Genomic DNA, 15,688 nt, shown 5'->3' with positions numbered 1-15,688 from the left:
CAGCAAATGTGGGAAAGAGCAAAGACTGTCATTGTGGTGTCCAACAATTGTTCTGAGAATCCTAAGGACTTACAGAGCACAGAAGCTTCATTATCACAGCATGAGAGTTGCAAACTTCAGTCTTGCTCCTTTTTATTTTTATTACATACACTTTTATAAATACAAAAATATGAAGAAGATATAATAATACCACTAGCCAATGTCTAAATTCCTTTAGACAACAGGAATTAAAACATAGTATATGAACACCAACTCACAAACTTTGTTATTAAAAATATTCCACCAGAGGGCGCTAGATTAACAGAGAATAGCCAGCCCCATAAATGAACGACATTTAGATTAGCTTTACTAGATAATTTCTCCTAAAATATATTTTAACCAGTCTGGTAAAAACTGAGAACTGGCAGGCAATATTTACTAACTGATGAGTCCTTTCAACATTCTCCATGGAATTTAAAAGCTTTTCACATCTGAGATACCAAGTTTCTTTGAATGAGCACTCCCAAACACACACAAGCACACAACCTACACATACACACCTTTCACTTGATCTAATTATATAAAGTCTTATATTACTAAGCAAGCATTTGGCATACCCATGTAATGCGTTATATGAAATAATTAGAAGCAGTTGTCAAAATTAATTAAGTAAACTCTATTGGTGAAGCAGCATGACCTTAAAATGATTACTCATTTGCATGGTTGCTTAGTTTAAATCCAATAGGGAATTATGGTTGTCATCAAGGTACAGTTCATGGCAGGCTTGTGCCTCCTAAAGTTACACTTCCCTAGCGCACAGGGTCATTTTTAGGAAGTGCCAGCTACATCAGCATAATTTTCAGAAATGGGAAGAAATGCGCGGAAATCTCCATGTTTTCATTTCAGATTTGCCCAGTTTAAACGTCTAAAGTGTAAACATTTGAATTTACATAGGAGAAAAAATTCCTAGGACAAGGAATAAACGTGTTCACAACTCTAAACCTCATTTTGCAGTCAGGTCTTTTGGTAGGTATCCAACTTATAACTTTGAAAAGATAACTAACAATTTTACTGTCTCTACCACTCGACTACATGAAATTGAAAACAGAGTCAGCTCTGGGGGATGATGGAGTTGGGTTTAAATCCCAGATTCTGAGCCTCGATTTTCTCACCTCTAAAATGGGATTAATATTCCCTACCTATTTGGTACATCATGATGACATTTTAAATGAGATAATGTTTGTACATAGTGAGGTCAAGTAATATTTTCAAAAGGTTGGGTATTCTTCCTCTTTCTCTTTTTTCCCTTCCTACTTTTTTTTTTTCTCCTCCCTTCCTCCTTCCTAAATTGTCTGATCTCAAAAGGAGGCAGGTTTCAAAGAGTGGCAGGCTTTCTCTATTGCACTTGCAGCCATGTATAATATTTGGTTATTTACGTCTGTCAACCTCTCCTTGCCCTCTCCCTGCTCACCCTGCTCCCACACACATTTGCAGACTCACATAGGCAGTTCCTTTGGGGCTGTGTTCCAAAAAGCTGGCACTGGCGTGCCTCAATCATTCTTTAAGTGTGCATTTCAAACGTCATATTCTTTTCATCTTCTTGTTAGTTTCAGCTCTACTGAGGATGCAATAATATACTACCACCAATGGGACTAGCCAGGGGTTTTAGTGGCAGGTAACAATCCACCAAGTAAGAGGATTTTTTTTTGAAGGATATTGTCAGCTCACAGAATTATTAGGATGACTGCAAAAAGAGACCAGACTTTCCAGGAGCTGATGCTACTTCCACAAAAGGAACCTGTCCAAACGGAAAACCTCTGCTAACACCAACATGCTACCTTGACCATAACCTTTATCAGCAAAATGGATGCCTCAAGTCCTGCCTTTCTCCTCCACATAACTCAGTTACAAACCACAATTTCACATGATAGCTTCTGAGTGGCAGAACCTGAGTTCTATCTGGATCTCTGCCTTGCAAGGAGACTGGGAGATGCAATTGTTGGTTTGACAGTACAGGAAAGCACAACGCAATGCTGTCGGAGGGGATGGTCAATGAGCCATCCATAGTATTGCTACCTTCTTTGTTTTATATTTCATTTATTTTCACATAATATGAGAGCCGCTATGTACTTTACCAAATAGAAGGCACTGTGGCTTCTAACATTACTGGTGAGGCAGATGGAATATGCAGGGATTTCCATCTATATGGAAATATAAATATAATATAACTCTACATTTAGGACTGCCTATTTTAAAAACTATTTTTGAATATTTCTTCAAATAACAAAAATCAGTAATAATGTATTGTCCATTTCTCTTAACAGGATCTCTATCATGCCCTGTATAGATCAAATACAGAAAATTTTTTTCTGGAGGTACCTGGGATTGAACCCAGAAACTTGTACATGGAAGCAGGCACTCAAACCATTGAGCTACACCTACTCCCCTACAGAATTTTAAACACTGAAGAAGGGATTGGCCTCCAGATTTTGGTTCCGATTAGCTTTTTATTTCCCCAGAGTTATTGGTTTAACCCATGAAAAAACTCTGGAAATGTATAGCCTCTGGTACCTTGGATTTCAAAATTAGCCTGAAATTTCTTTTCTTCTTAGTTTAATTCAAAATATACTACATGTAGGAACATCATCAAATGAATGATTGCTATAGTTTTCTCACTGGGCTTGTTGCTTAGCAATTCCCACTTCCTACTTAATCTCTACTTGGCCCATTATACCTGTCTACAACCTTTTACGAAGCTTGTGGAAGACAGTCCAAAATGAGAAAGCATGCCAGCACACCCAAGAGGAAAATTAGAGTAAATGAGTTCCTTTTGAGATGTAAAGGATTTTCCATATCTTTGCTTTCTAGATCTGATTTCTGATCTATAATTTCTATTATAATATCACAAAATTGGAGGAAATATTGCATTTGCAAAGCACAGTGAGCTTGAGAATTATTACATCTCAATTTTCTACTCCCAAAGCCCTTTAATTTTAAACAAAACAAATATTATACAGACTTTATGATGCCTCAGGCATGGGACGAGGTCCTTATATACATTGCTTTTTAAACTCAGATTTGAAATCTGTAAGCTGTCCAAAATAAATAACAACAGAAAAACAGCTTCAAAACCATCAGAGATAATAATTATTAAGCCAATTATAAAGCCATTCAGGACTATGAATAGATGTTCCACTAAGGAGAAAAATTTCGATTTAAAAACCATTTGTATTCATATCCCGTCTATACTGGGATGGAATGGACAATTTATTGACTCTCTCTGTATTACTCAGGTTCTAGTGTAAAACATAGGCACCCTTAAACTGAGTAATTTAGGGAGAGTTAAATAAAAGAACCATTTCCAAGGAGCAAGCAGAAATGAAGGAAATCAACGTGAAAAAGAGCAGTCCTCAGAGGTTAGTAATTGTGCAACCGTGCAGGGTGGGAGAGGAGGGCTGTTACCCCTTCTAGGCTCAAAGGGGCAGGCAGGAGGTGTCTGGTTAGAGCAGCTCTATGGAGAGGGTTCTGGGATAGGAACGGAGATCTTCCGTAGTGGGACATCCCCAGTCTGCACCGGCCAGACAGGGATGTGGCAGAGGGAGAGAACGCTTGACTTCACCCTCTTCCAATCCTTCAGTGTCTCAGTGCTGCCCCCCATTGACAAGACGGACAGGACACAGAAGCAAGGGAACCTAATTAACTTTTTTTTTTTTTGCCTTTGTATTTTCTATTTTCATTTTATTTTTAAAGAAGCTTTAGATAACGTAATTATTACATCAAAAATACAGGGGAGGGAACGGATGTGACTCAAGCAGTTGGGTACCCACCTGCCATGTGAGAGGTGCCATGTTCAGTTTCCAGTGCCTCCTAAAGAAGATGAACAAAACAACGAGTGAAAACAATGAACAGACAGATGAGGGACCCATCTCAGAAGGAGGGGAAAAAAATAAAAATAAAGCAAATTAAATCAATAAAGGCAACATTTAAGAAAAATATATAGATATAGATATAGGGGATTCCAATATACCCCACTCCGTCTCTCTCCCACACTCTCCCCCATTAACAACATCTTTCATTAGTGTGGTACATTTGTTACAATTGATGAACACATATTGAAGCATTGCTACTAACCATGGACTATAGTTTACACTCTGCCTCACAATTTTATAGGTTTTGAACAAAATGATTAATGGCCTGTATCCAACATTGCAATGTCATGCAGGCAATTCTAATGAACCAAAAATGCCCCATGTTACACTATTCTTCCCTCTCCCTCCCCTCAGAATTTCTGGTGACCGCTGCCTTTATATCAATGATACAAGTCCTTCCATTTCTAGAATAATAAGTCTACTTTATTTATACACTGAGTGCTATAGAACCATGATAATGAATGAACAAGAGCTTCGTGTACCAACATAGATAAACTTCAAAATAGAGCATATAGGGGAAGCAGATGTGGCTCAAGTGATTGGGCTCCTGCCTACCACCATGACTGGTCCTGGGTTCGGTTCCCTGTGCCTCCTGGAGAAGACCAGCAAGACAGCGAGCTGACATGACAGACAGGCACAGAGATCTGACATAAGATGACACAACAAGGAAACACAAAGAGGAAAGACAATGAGAGACACAGCAAAGCAGGGAGCTGAGGCGGCTCAAGTGATTGAGCACCACTCTCCTTCCTGGGAGGTCCAGGGTCCATTCCCAGTGCCTCCTAAAGAGAAGACGAGCAGACACAGAAAGCACACAGCAAATGGATACAGAGAACAGACAGCAAGCACAAAACGCACACAGCAAATGGATACAGAGAACAGACAGCAAGCACAAAACAGCAAGGTGGGGGGAGGGGGATAAATAAAATAAATCTTTTTTTAAAAGCATATAAAGTAAATTACAAAAGGATACCTATAGTATATTTTCTAAAGTTTAAAAACTTACACAATACTCTATATTTTTTAGGCTAAATCCAAATATATGCAGTAAAGCTATAAAGATAGACACGAGAAAGATATTCACCAGGTTCAGGATAACAGCTACCACCGAAGAATATGAGTATGGAGAAGGACTGAGATCAGAGATGAGTACACAGGGGGCTGTAACTCTACATCAGTGTTATAGTTTGTTAGTCTGCTGAAAGCAGATGTCATGAAACATGTTGGCTTTAACAATGGGAATTCATTAGCTTACAAGCTTACAGTTTTGAGGTTGAGAAAATTGTCCAAATCAAGACATCATGAAGGCAATGCTTTTTTCCTGAAGACCAGCTGCCAGCAATCCTTGACTCCTCTGCCACACGGCAAGGCACATGGTGGCCTCGACTGGTTTCTCCCTTTTCTTCCAGGTTTCATTGATTTTAGCTTTTTGCTTCCATGGCTTTTTTTTTTTGTAAACCTTACAAAAGGTTTACACCCACAGAAATGGATTAGCTTTAAGAACATGATTTTCTGGGGTACATATAGTTTCAAACCACCACAAATAATAACATTCAATTTCTCACGTTGGATGGTGGATATATGAGCACTTACTTTATTATTCTATATGCCTTTGTATATATCTGAAATATTTCATTATTAAAAATAATGATATCAGACCAAAACTAAAGACAGAGTAATGAAGAGGCAGCATAACTAAGTGATTAAAGAAAACATGTTCTGAAGATCCCAGCTTCCTACTCTCAATTACCTGACCTTGGTTGAGTGATATCACCTCATAGATCCTCATGAGCATCAACAGTACCATGTCATGCTACGTCTCTACTCAGTGTCATAGTGCAAGGAAAATGCTTAGCCTTGTGTCTGTCATCTGCCACAACCATACTCGTCTTCCAGAACACTCGATGCTTTCTCCAACCATTGGACTTATGCATGTGCTAGTGTCATGTCCTTTTCTTCACAACCCTCTACTGCATGGGTAAATGAGCACCTATGTGAGCAGTTGTTTGACTATTATCATCTCACTGTTAGGTTGTAAACTCCATGAAATCAGAGACAGTATTATTTTGGCATCCCCAGAACCTAGTAGACTTCCTGACTCCTTCAGTACATTTTGGTTGAATAAATGAATGAAAAGTGCTCAATAAATAGTAACTACTGATATTATTATTGTGTAATTGACCAGGCCACACAACTAGTAAATAAAGGAGTTGGGATTCAACACTATCTGAGGAGCATACAATATCTCCCACTGGGCTGAAGTTATGTAGCTTGGTCTCCTGAAAAAGGATCAGTGAAGTCATTAGACAGAATAAGAGCTTGAAAGAGAAATGTCTAGGCCAGCAGTTCTCAACTGGGAGAGATGTTACCCTACAGGGGACATTTGGCAATGTGTGGAGACATTTTTGCTTGTCATAGATGGGAGGGGTACTTCTGGCATCTAGTGGGCAGAGAGAGGGGAAGGATGCTGCTAAAATCCCAAATGCAGAAGACAACCCTCCATAAAAACAACAAAAAACTATCCAGCCCAAAATACTGATGCTGAGGTTGAGAAAACCTGGTCTAGGCCATTCTGGAGTAAGGATCATATTTTAATCAACTCTGGAAGATAAGAACTTTGCAGAACAACTCCCTTCTTTTCCAGTCCTCATGGATGTGAATAATTGGGCTGATCTCTAGTGAAGTTTCAGCTTTCTGGGTGCTCTTCCAAGTCACTTTAGAGTGTCAAGAAGTTTGGAGGTTTGCCCATTAATTCTGAAATCCTAAAGAGCTCTGTTTTTTGTTGTTCTTAACTCTGATGTTTCCTCTTGGACCAATTACAGGACTCTGAGTGAAACCTCATTCTTTCCTTTAGGTCTCAGGTTTTAATTTCAGGTTGTTTTCTTCTATTTGCAACATTAAGAACTATTTCTTAGTCATGGAAAGATGATAATAAAATATTTTAATGGGCTTTTTACAGTATGGGGACTCTAAGAGAATACAAAGGATGCCTTTCACAGTCAGACTCCCAATTCTTTCTGTTGCTTTAGTGTACAGTGTGCATTTTTATTTCACCCTAAACTGAGAGTTGTTTTCTCTTCCATCCACAATGGTGCTGACTGCTAATGGGCTGATTAACCCAAGCCCTTTGCATCACTCTCCTGTGGAACCATTAGCATGAGTTGGGAGTCCAGGGATGCAGAGCAGTTCCTGGAGAAGAAGGGGGAGGTCAGAAAAGAAATGCCAACATTAGTCATTTCAGGGTAGTTTTCTGGATTCCAGAATCCAGCTGGAGAGATTCTGGAATTATAGTGCAATGGGGAAAAAAAGTAGCTTTTGCTCATAACGAGAGAGAGGTTAATAACCCAAGAAATATGGCAAAACAACTAGCAAAACCTCAAACAAAAGTGCTCCTGAGAGCCCTTGAGATGGCCAGACACCTTAGACAAACCACACAGCCTCATGAAATCAACACCCCCTTGGTGGGCCCTATCTGGGAATATATGAAAATCTATTTCCCCAATATAACATAATTATGCTCATTTATAAATCCCCTAATCATGATTCTTCTACTCCTTTTATCTGAACCTACATTTTCCAAGTAACCTGCTATGTATATTTCTCAGACGTAGTCTTCAGACTGTTCCCAGGCCAGAGGAGCCCTAACACCAAGCAGATACACAGCCAACTCCTACTTTCCTCTTCTGACCTGCCCTGGACAGCTAACAAAATGATGACTGACCAGACCCACCCCAAAAGCAAGGAGTATCTTCAACTGCAAGCAAAACAATTCCATTCCACTGCCCCATAATTGTTCCAAATCCCTCAAGGTTGAGGGATGATCAAAAATGTGGAGGGGGGAGTATACCCATTGACCAAAGTAAATTTATTGTTATTGTAGTTATCTTGTGTTGAGTATCTTATAACATTGATATAAAAAATAAAAATTTTTAGTTAAAAAAATAAATATGGCAAAGGATTGAAAATGTCTTTGCTTAACAAAATACTCACTTGCAATTAAAAATCTTCTATAATTGGCCCATGTGACAGTTACCTGGAGAACAAAGGAAAAGGACTTTTACTTGAGTCCCAGTAAGATCCAGAATCTCACCTACTGAACCACCATCACTAAGGAGCTGAACAAGTTACATAATCTCATTAAGACTCAGAGTCATTATCTTTAAAATGAGTCTAATGACAGTTCATACCTCATTAGATTACTGTGAGAATTAAATGAGGTAAGGCATGCAAATATGCAGGCAAGCATGCCTAGCACATACTCAATGCTCAGTAAATAACTATTACTATAATTTTTATGATTACCAATTCCAGCCAGCTTTGTACTTCCTTATCCCTAGAAAATTCTTAAAGATAATTAAGATGACTATAAAATAAATTAAAGTCAAAATTTTTCTTTCTGAAAATTTTCTTGGAACACATTTTATTGCATTAAAGTAAAGGGAAGGGAAGTGGACATAGCTCAACTGATAGAGCGTCAGCCTACCATATGGGAGGGTCCAGGGTTCAATGCCCAGGGCCTCCTGATCCGTATGGTGAGCTGGCCCACACGCAGAGATGCTGTGTGCAAGAAATGTCAGGTCATGCAGGCACTTCCATGAGCAAGGAGTGTGCCCTGCAAGGAGAGCTGCCCCGCATGATAAAAGCACAGCCCACCCAGGAGTGGCCCTGCATGCACAGAGAGCTACTGCAGCAAGATGACACAACAAAAAAAGAGATGCAGTTTCCTGGTGCTACCGAGGGTATAAGCAGACACAGAAGAAGACATAGCGAGTGGGCACGAGAGCAGACAATGGGGGGGAAGGGGAGAGAAATAAATAAAATAAATCTTAAAAAATTTTTTTTTAAATCAAAAAATAAAAGTAAAGGGAGGTGCTTCTTTACTAAATGTATTTTGAAATATAATAGAAAGACACCCCAATGACTGGAATTTAACATAATTTTTTTTCCAAATTTGGCTGGCTTATCATTTGACAAGTTATACATTCTTCAGTGTTGTGATAAACTGAGTCTCACAGAGTAAAATCTGAAACAAACTGCAAATGTAAGAAGTATTGACAATTGGTTGTGGTTGTTTCAGAGGAAAATGAAGTTAACATGATCTGACCATGTTATCTCAAATTTTAAGTTTATCGATTCACATCATAACATGAAAATATTAACTTCTGTGTTGTAATGTCCCAAGGAAGGAAAGATTTTTCTCTTTGGGTTTCTGGCACCTAGGTTTACACATAGCAGATAGTAGGTTCTCTGCTACTTGTTAAAGAACAAACTAGTTTTGAAATTTTGAATCATCAGGACGGGTCTAAAATGAGAGTGTGAACTATTAAATAAAAACCTCATGAAAGCACCATAATCTGAGTTTGAAAACAAAAAGTTAATGTGGTGTTTATTTTCTCTGGTTTTATTACAAGTAAAGCTAAGGGAAAATTGGATAAAATGAAACTGAATATCTGAATATTCTATTTATAAAGAATGCCTAATGGTCTGAGATGGGACTGAGGACAATGTTGTCATGGTTACAGAGTCAGTGTCAGTGTGTAAAAGGAGATTATTTGGAGAAGCATTAAATTATTCTATTCTTAATCAAAGGTCCTGACAACCATCACCAAAGGACAAAGATAACGTAGTGAAGTGACAAGGGATTTAAATTTGAGGCTATGTGCTAGGAACTCTAATAATTTAAAAGGACTGAATCATTTGCTCAATAAGTATCTAATGAGTGTCTCTACATGCCAGATGCTGTTTAATGCTGGGACTAAACAGCTAGGATGAACTACTAAATATAGAATTCCTTTCTTGTAGTGGTAAGGGGGTAACATTGGGGAAGTTACTTGGCTTCTTTGAACCTCAGTTTCCTCAATTGTTATATCATTCTACCTAGTAGAGAGGATATTATAAAAATTAAATAAGATGGGAGCCACATAGTGTAGCATGTTATATCATGCATGATATATCATGGTTATGATGCTTATTATTATAATGGCCAAATGAAAGGCACATACTCTAATGAAAATGGGGGTCCAGGGACAATCCAACTGGTAGCACCCTGTACTGATTCTGATGATAATTTTCTTAGACTTTTTTTCATGCTCAAGCTTTTATTGTCTATTTCAGTTGGAAGCATTGTCCTTCACTTCTTGCCTTTTGTTATTACATGGTGGTATTCAATTAAAGAAATGTTATTTTTCCCCTTGAAATCATCTTAATTCATTGAATTATGCTCTCAAGTCAAACCAAAGTCAACTATTTCTTAGGAAAATTATCACTGTATCTTATGAATATTGCAATTAGTTCAAATTTTGCTGCAACATTTATTTATAGTCTTAAGGAGAATAGAGATGATTTACTTTACACAATACATATGATGCACTTGTTAGGATATTTTAGCTGCAAGTAATGGGGGAAACAACTGAAACTGGCTTAACAACTAACCATATTTATTAGCTCACATAATAGTGGGATAGACTTCTATGTTGGCTCAACGAGGTCAACAAAGACCCAGTTATCTCCTGGGCCAGCTACAGTATCAGCTTCATCCTAAGGCTGGTTACACTATATTGATGGCGTTGACCTGTCATAGTATGAACTTTGTACATACCCCATGGAAAGACAAAAAGCTTAGTTTCCCTTACCTTATGAGTCTAAAATTTCATTCTCAGATGACCTTGGCACGCCTCTCTTTGCTTTTTATTGACCCATATTGTTCTAGGCCTGGTTATTGTTGAACCTTCACTGGCAAATGGATAATCAAATTAGATTAATTAGTTGGGTTTGATATTGGATATTGGTGAGGAATCAACACCACCACATCCATTACATATGAGTGAGTTGGGACTTTGTTTTCATCTGTAAGTTATTTTTTACTCATTTTTATTTTATTTCATATTATGAATTAACTCAGGTCTTTAACCATTCAACACTGAAAGAAAGCTCTTGGTCAATCAAAGCTGGAGCAAAATATGAGACTATGGAAGGTTCAAATATAATGGACCTCAACATTTTTTCACCTTGGACATAGCTGAAATAGGAGTGATTCAACAATACAATATGTCGTGGGACCTTTTTTCTATCTATACTTTTTTGATGATCTCATTCAATTTCATGATATTAAATATTAACTATATATGTTGATGACTTCTACATTTTTATCTCTAGCCTAGCTCTCTCCCCAGATATCAGAATCATATCCATGAGCTTAATAACATCTTTGGTTATCTAATAGATATTTGGTGTCTAATAGATATCTCAAACTCCATAACTGATACTACTGCTCTTCCACCAAACCTGTTCCCATCCAAAGTCTTATCATTTCATTAAAAGGCAACTCTATCCTTTCAGACCCTAGTCAAAGGGTCTGATCATATCTCAAGCCTGGTCAGTGTTCTGCAACCCCAGACTTTATCAGAGGACTGTCTTGAGAGATTAGACACGTGTAGGTATTAATAATGAGGTACTTCCACCCCCGAGCTGTTACTGGTTTTTGAGTGTTTAATGCCTCAGGAACTCTTGGCAAATAAGAATTCTTAGCAGAATGGAATTTAGGCACTGCAGGCGTCTTTATAAAATGTTCCCATAGTTCTGACATTATTAACTACTACAAAAAGGAATTATCTAAAAACACTATTTGGAAGAACACAGGAAATACAAAGAACATAAAAAATCCTTTGAGATAGTCCTTGGGGTGAAAAATATTCATTGTTCTTGGAGTGGGAGGCTCAGTATAGCTCATCTCAATTTAATTTCTGTATCTCTCCTTCTGCTCACTTTTAATCCTTCTCACTCTCTACCAACAATAACTTAAAATCTAATAGCTAAGATACACACAAAATTATCTATAACATAAGGCATATCCTTTGGCACAGGAGTGTAAGCAATTAATTCTGAAATTCTAGCTGAGGGAACATGTGATGAAGTCTTGAACTGGAAGCTAAACCAAGGAACCCCAGAGACAAGGAAGTGGGAACAGTTCACAAAAACAACACATTCACAGGCACAAAGCAGTCAGAGTGTGTGAAATTGGATTTTTAATGTTGTTTTGGTTTTCAGGATAGATCTCAAGCCGAGAACAATTGATGACCAGTACCCTCCTAATGGAAGAAAAGAGCTAAGTTATCTCCTAAGGACTTGTTAAGAGGCAGGCAAAAATTGATTCCAAAACCAGATCCTTCTGTTAACTCAAAGAAAAAAGCTGGAGGCACATCTGCTTGATGTTTCACCCAGCATTTTCTAGATGTATTTGACCCAGAACTTTTGTTTCATTCCAGTAATATCTATTAACACCCCTGGCAGCGATTTCTTGGAAATTGCCATTGTTCAATAAACCAAGAAGTTAAACACAGAGAGAAGAGTAAATTAGAAGGATGCTCACAAAAGGAGAGGACAATTCATATGGAAGCACAATAAAGAAGGAAGAGGAGGAGTAAAGCAGGAAGGCAGAGGCGGTGAACTATAAAATGGTGGTGGTCCATCTAAACGAGGTCTTCAGGAATCATTTCCAAAAGCAGCCTATTTTTGTATTTCCTCACTCTAACCCTTCCATGTTATTCTTCCTTCCATTGCTTTTTCTTCTTCTTTTTCCTATTTTTTAAAGAAATATTTTCTTTTAAAATACTCGTGGATTTACAGAAAAACTTGCAAAGATAACACAGGGAGTTATCATAGACTGATAAGCCCCTCACCCAGTTTCTCCTTCTATTATCATCTTACATCACAATCTGCCATACTTGGTAGAAATTTAATCTCCTACTCATCTTTCTCTTACTCGTTCCACTCTCTGGCATGCCAGCACATACTCAGTTCAAGGTTTTTCCCTTGCTGTTCACCTTCTTCAAGACTTTGTTCAAATGTCACTTGCTACCTCAAGGTTATAAGAGATGAGAGGGGATTCTTTGAAGGAATCATTTGGAAGTAAGGCACTGAGGCCTATTCCCTTGCTATCCCCACCTCAGGTCAAATGAGGGAGCCCCAAGAGAACCCATCACAGAAGACCCTTACTACCATGGTGTGTTTACTGTGCTGCAGAAACTTGGTACCCTGTCCCTGCTGAAAACTCCTGGCCTCTGCTCCCTCTGTAGCTACTAGGATAGAGCATCAAGAGTACCTGGAAGAATCTGACATGTGCCTCCATGAAGTTCGGTGTATGAGATGAAGATAGAGGCTGGCTGGACCTACCTCTGATGGCAGGTGGAGGAGAGTAAGCTGTAATTAAGGAAACAAACTGCAATTCTATGGTCTCAGAAGAAGTTTGTGTGATTCTTAGGCCTGTTTCTTGTGATGCTCAGTAGCCAGGCTATAGTCATCTTGAAAGACCTTATCCCAGAGGACTGTATGATGGGGCAAGGGAATTCCAAGAAAATTGTGTAGAATGCATCACTGGCTGGGCAAGAGTTGAGGGGGAGATAATAGAAACAAGCAGTAGAATGTAATACTAGCATCAAGGAAAGACACAGGGTAGAGATCATTGTTGGGGGGAAGTGTCCAAAGATACTATAAAAGTGAACATTTCAAAGTCTGTAGGGGTGGCAGGCATTCAACAGCCTCAAAAGAATGACAAACAGGTTTTTCTGCCCTTTGACCATAATCCCTCTTCCCTGATTTGACCTTGGAAAAGTCAGATGTAGTAGGGTAGGAGAAAAAGAGTTGAGGAGCAAGTTAGAGGAATAAAGTACTCAGTCCTAGTGTGCAAAAATATAGATCACATCTGTACAAGAGGAAAAAAGAAGCTTTCACTTGGTTGAGAGAAGTTTTGATATTAGATTGGACTTGTAGAAGTCCAGGCATCCCATCCATTCTATGCCAGGTGTCAGTGTATTAGTCAGCCAAAGGGGTGCTAATGCAAAATACCAGAAATTGGTTGCTTTTTATAAAGAGTATGTATTTGGGGTAGGAGCTTACAGATACCAGGCCTTAAAGCATAAGTTACTTCCCTCACCAAAGTCTATTTTCACATGTTGGAGCAAGATGGCTGCCGATGTCTGCCAAGGTTCAGGCTTCCTGGGTTCCTCCCTTCCAGGGTCTTGCTTCTCTCTGGGTTCAAGGTTCCTTTCTTCCCAGGGCTTGCTTCTTCCCAGGCTCAGAGTTTCTCTCTTCCTGGGACTGGCTTCTGTTTCCTCTGTGAGCATACTTCCCAAGGTTCCAGCTTAAGGCTTCAGCATCAAACTTCAACATCAAATCTCCAACATCAAAAGCCCTCCACTCTGTTCTTTGCTTTGCCTTTTATCTGTGAGCCCCCACCCACCAAGGGGTGGGGACTCAATGCCCTAATGACATCATAACTTAATCACGCCCAGGTACAGACCAGATTACAAACATAATCCAGTATCTATTTTTGGAATTAATAACCACATCAAACTGCTACAGTCAGTAAACTTTTCCTGTAAAGGACCAGATAGTAAATATTTTTGTCTTTGCGGGTCATGCAATCTCTTTCACAGCTACTCAGTTTGCTTGGTGAAAGAAGCCATAAGCAATATATAAACCAATGGATATGGCTGTGTTCCCAGATTACTTAACTTATGAATGTAGAAATTTGAATTTCATATCATTTTCATGAGTCATGGAAAAGTATTCTTCTTTTCATTTTTTCCCCCAATCATTAAAAAATGTAAAAAATCATACTGAGGAGCAAATGTAGTTCAGAGGTTGAGTACCTGCTTCCTATGTACAAGGTCCTGGGTTTGATTCCCAGTACCTCCTAAAAAAAATCATTCTTGGCTCATGGGCAATAATTTGCTGACCCCCTTTCTAGGCAGCTGGACAAAGAATGGGTAGAAGAAAGGCCTACACTGTTGCTGCCTCCCTTCACCCTTCCTCTTAGCCTTTGTTATCTCCCTTTTCCAGCCGTTGCTATTCTTCCCGCCAGTCCTGTCCACTTAGCCAACTCATAATCTGCCCCCTTTTTTAATCACCGCTTACTTCATAGCTGCCTGCACAGTTCCGCCTATCCACTACCTCCCCGTAGTTTACCCGCCCCAATTCCTACCCCTCCCTTGACCCGACCTTATATAATCAAGTGTGTTTCCGCAATAAATTGGACTAGCTCATTCTCACAGGCTGTCTCTGTGGTTTTTACCGCGCGTCCCCCACGCCTGGAGAACCTAGGCCTACGCGTTAGCCTAGGGGCTCACCCCCGAGCCGTGGAAGCCCGCCCGGTCCTTGTAAGTTGCTAACTTAGAGTAGCAGCCCACAGCAGGGGTTGCTAACTTGGAATAGCAACACTCAGCACTACACCCTCCCTTCTAAGAAGATGTCAGATATCTTTCTACATGAGCAGTTATGTGCCCAAATAAAAAACAGGATTTAGTTATTGAAGAAAAGGGGAGGATATATGTTGTGAGGCAACCAACAGTCTGCCACAGTGTCTAACGCATGCTCAGTAAATCCTAGTCTCTTGTTCTTGAAAACAAAAGATGAGGAGTGTCTGAGCTAAATGGTGCTAGGTGAATAAGAAAGTCATTGAAGATAGAAATGTTGATGACTGATGGCTTGAAAGGGAAATACGAGGAGCTACAAAAAGGCAAAACTGGGTGAGGCTCAGAACAGGCAAAACTGGGGCCATTAACTAGGAAGCCCATGAGAGGACATAGAATTAGGGTTTGAGTAATTTCTATTTAAGAGACCTGTGGGATATCCATGTCCTTGGGGCCAGAAAATTACAGATGATGGTGTTAATGCAATTAAAATTGTTGGACATGACTGAAAGCACTATATGTAAATGGATCAATACATGCCTTTTTTCTTTTTTAGTTAAACACATTAAATAGTGTGAGAATTTTGCTTTG

At 39.1% G+C, this 15,688-nt stretch overlaps 1 long non-coding RNA gene across 2 annotated transcripts in view; it reads right to left on the bottom strand.

The window, feature by feature from the left end:
- LOC131280458 (uncharacterized) overlaps nt 1-15,688 on the bottom strand; it is a 113,612-nt gene that overhangs the window by 31,213 nt on the left and 66,711 nt on the right. The window contains exons 1-2 of one of the 2 annotated variants that reach the window (XR_009188058.1): nt 7,899-7,941; nt 3,807-3,846 (exon numbers count right to left, since the gene is read on the bottom strand). This is a non-coding gene — a long non-coding RNA (uncharacterized lncRNA). Of the gene's footprint in view, nt 1-3,806; nt 3,847-7,898; nt 7,942-15,688 lie in introns of those variants that run through there. The other variant, XR_011650141.1, reaches the window with a different exon arrangement.

The sequence above is a fragment of the Dasypus novemcinctus genome, chromosome 11, assembly GCF_030445035.2.
Source record: "Dasypus novemcinctus isolate mDasNov1 chromosome 11, mDasNov1.1.hap2, whole genome shotgun sequence".
In the NCBI taxonomy this organism is placed as follows: domain Eukaryota; kingdom Metazoa; phylum Chordata; class Mammalia; order Cingulata; family Dasypodidae; genus Dasypus; species Dasypus novemcinctus.
Note: the sequence above shows the minus strand (reverse complement) of the source record. Positions and strands in the feature narration are given on the sequence as shown.